The sequence below is a fragment of the Moschus berezovskii genome, chromosome 16 (genome assembly GCF_049115385.1).
Source record: "Moschus berezovskii isolate FMDL1 chromosome 16, NW_MosBer_1.0, whole genome shotgun sequence".
In the NCBI taxonomy this organism is placed as follows: domain Eukaryota; kingdom Metazoa; phylum Chordata; class Mammalia; order Artiodactyla; family Moschidae; genus Moschus; species Moschus berezovskii.
Window position 1 is genome coordinate 52,596,520 of NC_142475.1, and position 10,504 is coordinate 52,607,023.

General features: G+C 44.0%; 1 pseudogene; it reads right to left on the reverse strand.

Moving 5' to 3' along the window:
• Positions 1 to 7,166: 7,166 nt before the first annotated feature.
• LOC129560277 (small ribosomal subunit protein eS26 pseudogene) lies at positions 7,167 to 7,865 on the reverse strand (annotated as a pseudogene).
• Between the last annotated feature and the right edge of the window lie 2,639 nt (positions 7,866 to 10,504).

A 10,504-nucleotide genomic window follows, 5' to 3' on the forward strand; every position in this document is an offset into this window, starting at 1 on the left:
ATGCTGTGATTCATGGAGTCACAAGGAGTCGGACACGACTGAGCGACTGAACTGTACTGACCTTGATTGTTGTTGTTAAGAGTCACTAAGTTGTGTCTGACACTTTTGCAACCCCATGTACTGTAGCCTGCCAGGCTCCTTTGTCCAAGGGATTTCCCAGGCAAGAATACTGGAGTAGGTTGCCATTTCCTTCTTCAGGGGATCTTCCTGGACCAGGGATCTAACCTGTGTCTCCTGCATTGGCAGATAGGTTCTTTACCACTGAGTCACCTGGGAAACCTTTATACCTCGATAAGCATTTGTAAAAAGAACTTCCACCCAAGAATATACTCACTTATGATTTTGTTCGATATTACCAAATTGACCTCCACAGAAGTTATAGTTGTCATTTTAGGTTTTAGTTTTGTTTTGAGTAAGCAATGAAATAAAACTTTCAGAACACCAAGAGACAGAGGCAGCCAAATGGTTTTCTCTGTTCAACATTAAGAAATATTACACTTGCTTCAGCCTTTAGTTGATGTAGTGGGTGATCTGTGTACCCCAACAGGATACATCCAAGTCCTAAACTCTGGCATCTGAAAACAGGACCTAATTTGAAATAGGGCTTTTGCAGATGTAACTAGGATCTTGAAATGAGATCATCCTGGATATATGGTAGACCCTAAATCCAAGTCTTTTGTCCTCACAGAAAGGAAAGGAAGCGTTGACACACAGACTCACAGAGAAGAAGGTGATGTGAAGATGGAGGCAGAAATTGGAGTGATGCCTCTGTAAGCCCAGGAACACCAAAGACTGCCAGCAACCACCAGAAGCTCAGAGAGAAGTAAGGAGCATTCTCTCTAAGAGCCTGAGGACAGAACCAGTGGTGCTGACACCTTGATTTCAGGCTTCTGGGCTCCTGAACTGTGAGAATAAATGTCTGTGTGTGTGTGTGTGTGTGTCTAAGCCACATGATTTGTGGTAATTTGTTACAGCAAATAGGAAATAGAATTGGTCTGGAATTGGTCTTTGTTGTTGCTGAGTGGCTGTCTCATCCAACTCTTGCGACCCCATGGACTGTAGCCTGCCAGACTTGTGTCCATGGAATTTTCCCAGGCAAGAACAGTGGAGTGGGTTGCCATTTCCTACTCCAGGGGATCTTCCCCACGCAAGGATAGAACAGCATCTCCTGCGTTGCAGGTGGATTCCCTGGAACTGGTGTTTAGCAAGTCATATTTCTTTCTTTTGCCAAAGTCTTAGCTATGGTTGATAGGAATGTCTTTAGAGAAAGAGAGGGGCAGCAGAAACTCAGGTTCTTTCCTCTCCTCCCCCACCCCCAACTTCCTAAAGAGGGTCAGTGTTCTTAGCTTACATGAGACAGAAAAGAGGGCTGAAGTCAGAGCTAATCATAATTCCATTACCTCATTTGAGATGAGGTCATAGGTGGGACCCTTTCTGTTCTTTAGTAACAGTTAGAAAGTAAACATCAGTTTGAAGAGGGATTTCTCTCAATGTTATAAATCTGACCTTACTTAAATTTGATAGCTAATTTCAGTGATTTCCCACAAAAGAGGAGAAAATCATTAATCACATGGCGGTGGGGGTGGGTCGCAGTTGATATTGTCCATTTTTCAGCTCCTCCAAATTTAAACATTTCTCCTACATGAGAGATTTTCTCTTTGGGTGGGTTTGGGCGAGGCAGAGCCCACCTCCTTTGATGGGGATCCCACAGGGATGGATACTTCATTTCCCTGTTGACCTGGCTTCCAGGGCTCAGGCATGTTACCTCATCTCAATTACTAAGCCACTCCTACCTGAGACATTCAACACATCTTGAAGAAATGACCCAAAGATGCAGGGACAGAGATTATTCATCACCACCATTCTTGGATCCTTGGAGCATTTTATCAGTTTGACCTGGCTGTGCTTCTCTAAGCCCCACCCAACTCTCCTCCCCATTCTTCTAGTAAATTTGATTTCCTGTTTAAGTTGGCCAGAGATGGTTTCTGGGGCCTTTCCTGGTAGTCCAGTGGTTAAGACCTCGTGCTTCCAATGCCAGGGGTACAGGTTCAATCCCTGGTTGCGGGACTAAAATCGCACATGCCTTGTGGCATGGCCAAAATTTTTTTTTAAAAAAAGAACTCTGGTATAGAGGCTTCAGGTCAGAAAAGGGACTTTCACCAGCGGTTTCCTATAAGGGGCACAGCATGAGACAGACACCCCTATCAGATGTGGAGGAGGGAGGGCCAGGAGAGAGGATGTGGAAGTGGGACAGAAAGACACGTCATAATTCTAGGATGTGGTTTTCAGACATTCTGTCTTTATCAGCGTCCCCTGAATATACTTGTTTCTCAATTTGCCCATGTAAGGTGTGGGACACAGCCCTGAGGCATAAGCATGGGTCCTGGTACTATTGCCTCCTTCCCACCCCATTCTGAGTAAGATCGGTAATAATAGTATGGCATTCCAACCCAGCCCAACTCCCCACCCTCAATGATGAGGTGCTACACCCCCACCCAGAGCCCACGTAGTACATGGCTGCCTTAGCATTTATTGCTTTATGTCAAAATTATCCTTTAACATGGGAAAGTTGCAATCAGATAAATGTAAAATAAATGACAATCAGTTCAGTTCAGTTCAGTTCAGTCGCTCAGTCGTGTCCGACTCTTTGCGACCCCATGAATCACAGCACGCCAGGTCTCCCTGTCCATCGCCAACTCCCGGAGTTCACTCAAACTCATGTCCATCGAGTCGGTGATGCCATCCAGCCATCTCATTCTCTGCCGTCCCTGTCTCCTCCCACCCCCAATCCCTCCCAGCATCAGACTCTTTTCCAGTGAGTCAACTCATTGCATGAGATGGCCAAAGTATTGGAGTTTCAGCTTTAGCATCAGTCCTTCCAATGAACACCCAGGATTGATCTCCTTTAGAATGGACTGGTTGGATGTCCCTGCAGTCCAAGGGACTCTCAAATGACAATAGGAATGCCACTTTTTTGCCTGTATTTTAATTTTTTTTAATAAACATACTCAATGTGATGTTGAGGTAGAGGCTTGTTTCTTAAAAGTAATATAGCCACGTATATTAAGGGACCTGGAAAATATTTAAAGCTGTTAGTCCAGGAATTCTACTTCTAGGATTCCTTCCAAACATAAATAATCAGAGGAGAGGATGAAGGTTTATGTGCAAAGATGTTGATTGCAGCTTTATTTATGAGCAAGATCTGAAAACAAACTAAATGTACAACAGTAGGGGGAAAGTTGGGGCTGCACAGGTGACTCAGTGGTAAAGAATCTGCCTGCCGATGCAGAAATGCGGGTTCGATTCCTGGGTCGGGAAGATCCCCTGAAGAAGGAGATGGCAACCCACTCCAGTATTCTTGCCCGGAGAATCCCATGGACAGAGGAGCCTGGTGAGCTACAGTCCACAGGGTCAGAGTCAGACGTGACTGAGTGGCTCAACAACAAGCAGAAGAGCTAAGTAGACAACAGTCTGTCCATGCAGCTTTTTATATTGATGTTGATGACTTTGATTTTTTAGAAAGGTATTCAAAAATTTATTAGAAAGTATCCCATGCGAAAAATTCATGCAGCACAGAAATGTGAAAAATAAAGGTTCAAGTCACTCTGTGTGATTGACATGAGGAAAAAGAAGTTTTCTCTTTCCACTAGGGTTGCCAAGCTTGGAAAATATGAGTAGGGGGCTGCCAGTGGCCATCCTCCTCCAGCAAGAAGTGAAGTCACCTCAGGATGAAGCCAAGCACTGAGCAGACAGCGATGGGGAGCAAGAAGGCCTGCGGGAAGTGAGTGCCACTTCTGGTTCCTTGATGGCCTGGCTTCTGCAGCTCATCTTTCACTGTGAGAGCCACTTCGGTGTTCTTCCTGTTCAACAGACTAATAACAGCCTCCCTGCCTTGACTTTTAACTGATTGAGCCATGACTAATACAATGGGGACAGCTGCTGTGCTGGAATCAAATTATATTGTTTGTGCTATAATCCTCTTCTAATGATCAATTAATTCTTCCAACTACATGAAATGAGGTCCATTTGGCATGAAGTGGGCTTGGCAAATCAGTAGAGGCCTCTAAATAATAACCGTTTTTTTTTCATGGTCACAAATCATCCTGGGAAAAGACATCAAGTTCATCAGGGTGTAGGGTCTGGAATACATATATATGTATATATTTTTTCCTTTTATGAAACTGAAGACAGCAACTATTCATATTTAGTCTTATGTCATCTTTTCCAACATACTTTCTCAAAGATCCATAAGAAAGACTTTGGGGTCATAAACTAAAGCACTTTAAGTATGCTGGAATGGAACTCATCTGAGTCTAAAGATTTTTTTAACCCCTTTAAGGTAACTTGGTGATTTTTACCACTGCACCTATCTTAGTTTATTTTTAATTATTTTTCAGACTTTTTATTTTGTATTGTGGTAGAGCCGATTAACAGTTATCTTGGCTTTAATTTCCTCTTACAGCTATTTTCTTTATTCTTTACAGCTTGAGGATTTTTTTTTTTAATAGAGAAAATGCTAGCAAAATAGACACTGGGTATTCCTGTTTTTTGTTTTTTTTTCAGCTGTCTGATCACATCATATCATTGGGTCTCAAGCAATGGGATTCTCTTTCTTTTTCTTCTAGCTCTTAATACTGAACATTAAGATACCTCCTCCCCTAACAAAAACTAAAAGCCCCTTTTGTTCTTAAACCTGACTCTATTCCTGAATCTCCCCTTTCACGTCTGTGGTCCTCTTTTGTATTTTCCTTTGTTATGAATGAGTTCCTCCTCCAAACCCCTGCCCTTTAACATCCTGATTTTATTGGGTATTGACTTGTCTGAGTGCATCTCTCTTTTCTTCCATATCCACATCACTAAGGTTTGAGGTCAGAATCTGGGTCTACGTATTTCCTAACTCCTCTGAAACCATACTCTTCTTAATAGACTTTACCATGAAATTGTGTGTGTTTTAAAAATACGATCTATTTTTTTTTCCAATTTAAAGATTAATTCCTGCTTTTAAGAAAAGATGTAGTAGCTTAAAGAAGGCACATTATGGCAGAGACTTTGGACTCTCTCAGTGTCCATCCTTCCTCCTGCTTGAGATACTGTTATTACCTGGGCTGCCCAGAGTCAACCCTGCATTTCCTAATCTCCCTTGCATGTGGATGTGACCTTGTGATTATCTTTTAGACAGTGAATGTGAGCAGAAGTGATATGTACCATTTTGTGGATTTTTGTTCTTAAACCTTGTTACTCCTTTTTCCTGATTTTGCAGGCCAGAATGCAATTGCAGCAGAATTGGTGGTGAGCATTCTTCAACTGGGCTCAGCTGTAAAGAATCTGCCTGCAATGCAGGAGACAAAGGTAATGTGGGTTCCATCCCTGGGTTAGGAAGATCCCCTGGAGGAGGGCATGGCAACCCACTCCAGTATTCTTGCCCGGAAAACCCCATAAACAGAGGAACCAGGGGGGCTACAATCCATAGGGTCGCCAAGAGTCAGGCACGACTGAAGCAATTTGTTTCCACTATGTGCAACCAGGGCAACATTCTAGATATGGCCTTCCACCCAGATCTCAGGCAACTGGGTACAGACACTGTGGAGACAGTCTATCAGCTCTGGAATGTAAACATCCAGGGTGTTATATAAGAAATACATTTGTATCTCCCCTAAACCACATTTTTGAGTTTGTGACAGTAACCTCACTTGTATCTTAGCAAAACAGTCGTTAATTCAATAGAGATTTATCCCAGTCACAGTGCTTATACTTTGTTCACAAAGAAGCATAATGATGATAATCATAGTTGTGAAAGTTGGTAATTGTTTACTACATAGGGTACTTCTCTGTTGTGCCAGGCACTATGCGTTTTGCACAGATTAGTGCATTTAATGCTCATGACAGCTTTGTTAGGTAGACATCTACCTGTATTACTCTCATTTTAAAAAAAAACTGACACACAGGAAGACTGGTGAATTGTCCAAGGTCATACAGGACAGTTAACTGAGAAAGGATTTGAGTAGGTCTGTCTGACTCTGGAGCTATTATTTTGAACTGTCTCAAGATAAGACCATATCATGGTGCTGCTCATGGCAGAGGCTGAGACAGGTCAAGTTACTTAAAGTGATAATAGTATTAAAGACACATGACTAAAATGTTGTGGCAAAACAGAAAAAAAAAAAAGCTGTGCAGAATTGGAAGGGAGCAATGAACTTTCCCTGGGAAAAGCTGAAAATAAGGAAAGTGAAAGAGCACATGTTAGATAGGCTTCAGCAATATGTGAACCGTGAACTTCCAGATGTTCAAGCTGGTTTTAGAAAAGGCAGAGGAACCAGAGATCAAATTGCCAACATCTGCTGGATCATCAAAAAAGCAAGAGTTCCAGAAAAACATCTACTTCTGCTTTATTGACTATGCCAAAGCCAAAGTTTATTGTGATCCACAATAAACTGTGGAAAATTCTGAAAGAGATGGGAATACCAGACCACCTGACCTGCCTCTTAAGAAACCTATATGCAGGTCAGGAAGCAACAGTTAGAACTGGACAAGAAACAACAGACTGGTTCCAAATAGGAAAAGGAGTACGTCAAGGCTGTATATTGTCACCCTGCTTATTTAACTTCTATGCAGAGTACATCTTGAGAAACGTGGGCTGGAGGAAGCACAAGCTGGAGTCAAGATTGCCGGGAGAAATATCAATAACCTCAGATATGCAGATGACACCACCCTTATGGCAGAAAGTGAAGAGGAACTCAAAAGCCTCTTGATGAAAGTGAAAGAGGAGAGTGAAAAAGTTGGCTTGAAGCTCAACATTCAGAAAACAAAGATCATGGCATCCGGTCCCATCACTTCACGGGAAATAGATGGGGAAACAGTGGCTGACTTTATTTTTTTGGGCTCCAAAATCACTGCAGATGCTGATTGCAGCCATGAAATTAAAAGACGCTTACTCCTTGGAAGGAAAGTTATGACCAACCTAGATAGCATATTAAAAAGCAGAGACATTACTTTGCCAACCAAGGTCCGTCTAGTCAAGGCTATGGTTTTTCCCGTGGTCATGTATGGATGTGAGAGTTGGACTGTGAAGAAAGCTGAGCGCTGAAGAATTGATGGTTTTGAACTGTGGTGTTGGAGAAGACTCTTTTTTTTTCCTCCATCTGGCAACATACATTCAACATGATACATAAAGTATAATTTCCATTTTATTGTCTTTTCAGAGAAACCAAAATTTCTTCAGTCTTTAAGGACTTGGATCCTTACATGGGCTTTGGTGGAGGACGTGGGGCAGCACCCGCAGGTCCAAATCGGGCTGGAGGTGTTCGGTCCTTCCAGGCTTCCCGAGAGCGATTCCTGACTACCTTGCTGTGAATGGCACAACTCACGCAGTAATGTAGTTTCACATACAGCTTGGGAAGCACATAGGAATCGAAAACACTCGCTTCAGAAATGTCCCTGACGGCTGCGGCCTCCACGATGTTCCGAATGACGAACTTCTTAATGGCCTTATCCTTGGGCACGCATCAGGCACAGTTGGTGCAGCGAATAGACTGCACGTGGCCACGGCCCTTTTTGGCATGACTGTTGTTCCTTCTCTTCTTGGTCATCTTGGAAGCGCAGAGGCGAGAGAGTGGAGAAGACTCTTGAGAGTCCCTTGGACTGCAAGGAGATCGAACCAGTCAATCCTAAAGGAAATCAGTCCCGAATATTCATTGGAAGGACTGATGCTGAAGCTGAAACTCCAATGCTTTGGCCACCTGATGCGAAGATCTGACTCATTGGAAAAGACCCTGATGCTGGGAAAGATTGAGGGCAGGAGGAAAAAGAGACGACAGAGGATGAGATGGTTGGATGGCATCACCGATTCAATGGACATGGGTTTGGGTAAACTCCGGGAGTTGGTGATGGACAGTGAGGCCTGGCATGCTGCGGTTCATGGGGTCGCAAAGAGTTGGACACGACTGAGCAACATCCCGGAGAAGGCAATGACAAGCCACTCCAGTACTCTTGCCTGCAAAATCCCATGGATGGAGCAGCCTGGTAGGCTACAGTCTGTGGGGTCGCTAAGGGTCGGACACGACTGAGCAACTTCACTTTCACTTTTCACTTTCACACATTGGAGAAGGAAATGGCAACCCACTCCAGTGATCTTGCCTGGAGAATCCCAGGGATGGGGGAGCCTGGTGGGCTTCTGTCTATGGGGTTACACAGAGTCGGACATGACTGAAGTGACTTAGCAGCAGCAGCAGCAGCAGAGCAACATCTGCTGGATCACGGAGAAAGCAAGAGAGTTCCAGAAAAACATCTATTTCTGCTTCATTGACTATGCCAAAGCCTTTGACTGTGTGGATCACAATAAACTGTGGAAAATTCTAAAAGAGATGCAACAGTCAGAACTGTACATGGAACAACAGACTGGTTCCAAATAGGAAAAGGAGTACGTCAAGGTTGTATATTGTCACCCTGCTTATTTAACTTCTATGCAGAGTACATCATGAGGAACGCTGGGCTGGAAGAAGCACAGGCTGAAATCAAGATTGCCGGGAGAAATATCAGTAACCTCAGATATGCAGATGACACCACCCTTATGGCAGAAAGTGAAGAGGAACTCAAAAGCCTCTTGATGAAAGTGAAAGAGGAGAGTGAAAAGGTTGGCTTGAAGCTCAACATTCAGAAAACAAAGATCATGGCATCCGGTCCCATCACTTCATGGGAAATAGATGGGAAAACAGTGGAAACAGTGTCAGACTTTATTTTTTGGGGTTCCAAAATCACTGCAGATGCTGATTGTAACCATGAAATTAAAAGACACTTACTCCTTGGAAGGAAAGTTATGACCAACCTAGATAGTATATTAAAAAGCAGAGACATTACTTTGCCAACAAAGGTCCGTCTAGTCAAGGCTATGGTTTTTCCAGTGGTCATGTATGGATGTGAGAGTTGGACTGTGAAGAAAGCTGAGCGCCAAAGAATTGATGTTTTTGAACTGCGGTGCTGGAGAAGACTCTTGAGAGTCCCTTGGACTGCAAGGAGATCCAACCAGTCCATTCTAAAGGAGATCAATCCTGGGTGTTCATTGGAAGGACTGATGCTAAAGCTGAAACTCCAATACTTTGGCCACCTCTTACGATCAGTTGACTCACTGGAAAAGACTCTGATGCTGGGAAGGATTGGGGGTGGGAGGAGAAGGGGACGACAGAGAATGAGATGGCTGGATGGCATCACCAACTCGATGGACATGAGTTTGAGTGAACTCTGGGAGTTGGTAATGGACAAGGAGGTCTGGTGTGCTATGATTCATGGGTCGCAATAGTTGGACACGACTGAGCGACTGAACTGAACTGAGCAACTGAACTGAACTGAGCAACTGAACTGAACTGAACATGTATCTTCTGCAAAGGTTTATCTGAGTAGTAAGTCACTCAGTGATGGAAATTAGGATATATTGGAGATAACGGAGTGAAGTGAAAGTGAAGTCACTCAGTCGTGTCCGACCCTTTGTGACCCCGTGGTTGTAGCCCACTAGGCTCCTCCATCCATGAGATTCTCCTGGCAAGAATACTGGAGTGGGTTTCCATTTCACTGTACCACAAATCATGACTGCTACCATTTATCATTACGTGTTGGGCTTCCCTGGTGGCTCAGATGGTAAAAAATCAGCCTGCAATGCTGGAGACCTGGGTTCGACCCCTGGGTTGAGAAGATCCCCTGGAGGAGGGCATGGCAACCCACTCCAGTATTCTTGACAGGAGAATCTCCATGGACCAGAACAGCCTGTTGGGCTGCAATTCATGGGCTCGCAAAGAGTGGGACACGACTGAGTGACTAAGCACATCATTATGTGTCAGTACAAATTCATTCTACTTTATATACATAAATTCAACCAATCCTTATAACGACCCTCTGAGGTAGGTGTTATTATCATTAACTTCATTTTAGATGAAGACACTGAGTGACAGAGAGGTGAAGTAACTTTGCCCAAGGTCACACAGCTAGTAAGTTTGGAACCTACTAGTTTGGCTTCAGAGTCCTGCTGCAGTCTAGGTCCAATCAGAAGAAACCACACGGTAGGTTAAAGAGCAGATGTGAATGTCAAGAATTAACTAAGATAAAAGTGAAATCTGAGATAAAAGGAAACTATGGTATCTTGGGCTGAGGGATCTGGATCTCATTGGGTTGGCTACCAGATAGCAGAGACATTTGCTCATTTAGCAGGTTGGAGGCAGTCCAGGGTAGCTGGGCAAACAACAGAGAAGAGGGTAGAGGAGAGTGATCACCAATCAGCCTTGCGGGGAGCCATGGGAATCTGGGAACCGGCAGGGACAGAAGATCTGTAAGACACTGGGGGATTGGAGAAATGGAAGCAGAAGGACTGCTCAGTGTGTCACCCTCCCCCTCTGAAAGGTTTGCTAGGTGGTTGCCTGCAGCCCTCACAGGGCTCTAGTTTCTGTGTCAAGAAGAGTAAAGGTTGCAAAAAGGTTATTGCAAGGCTACAGCTGCAAGGTCACAGAAGGGCCAATTTTGG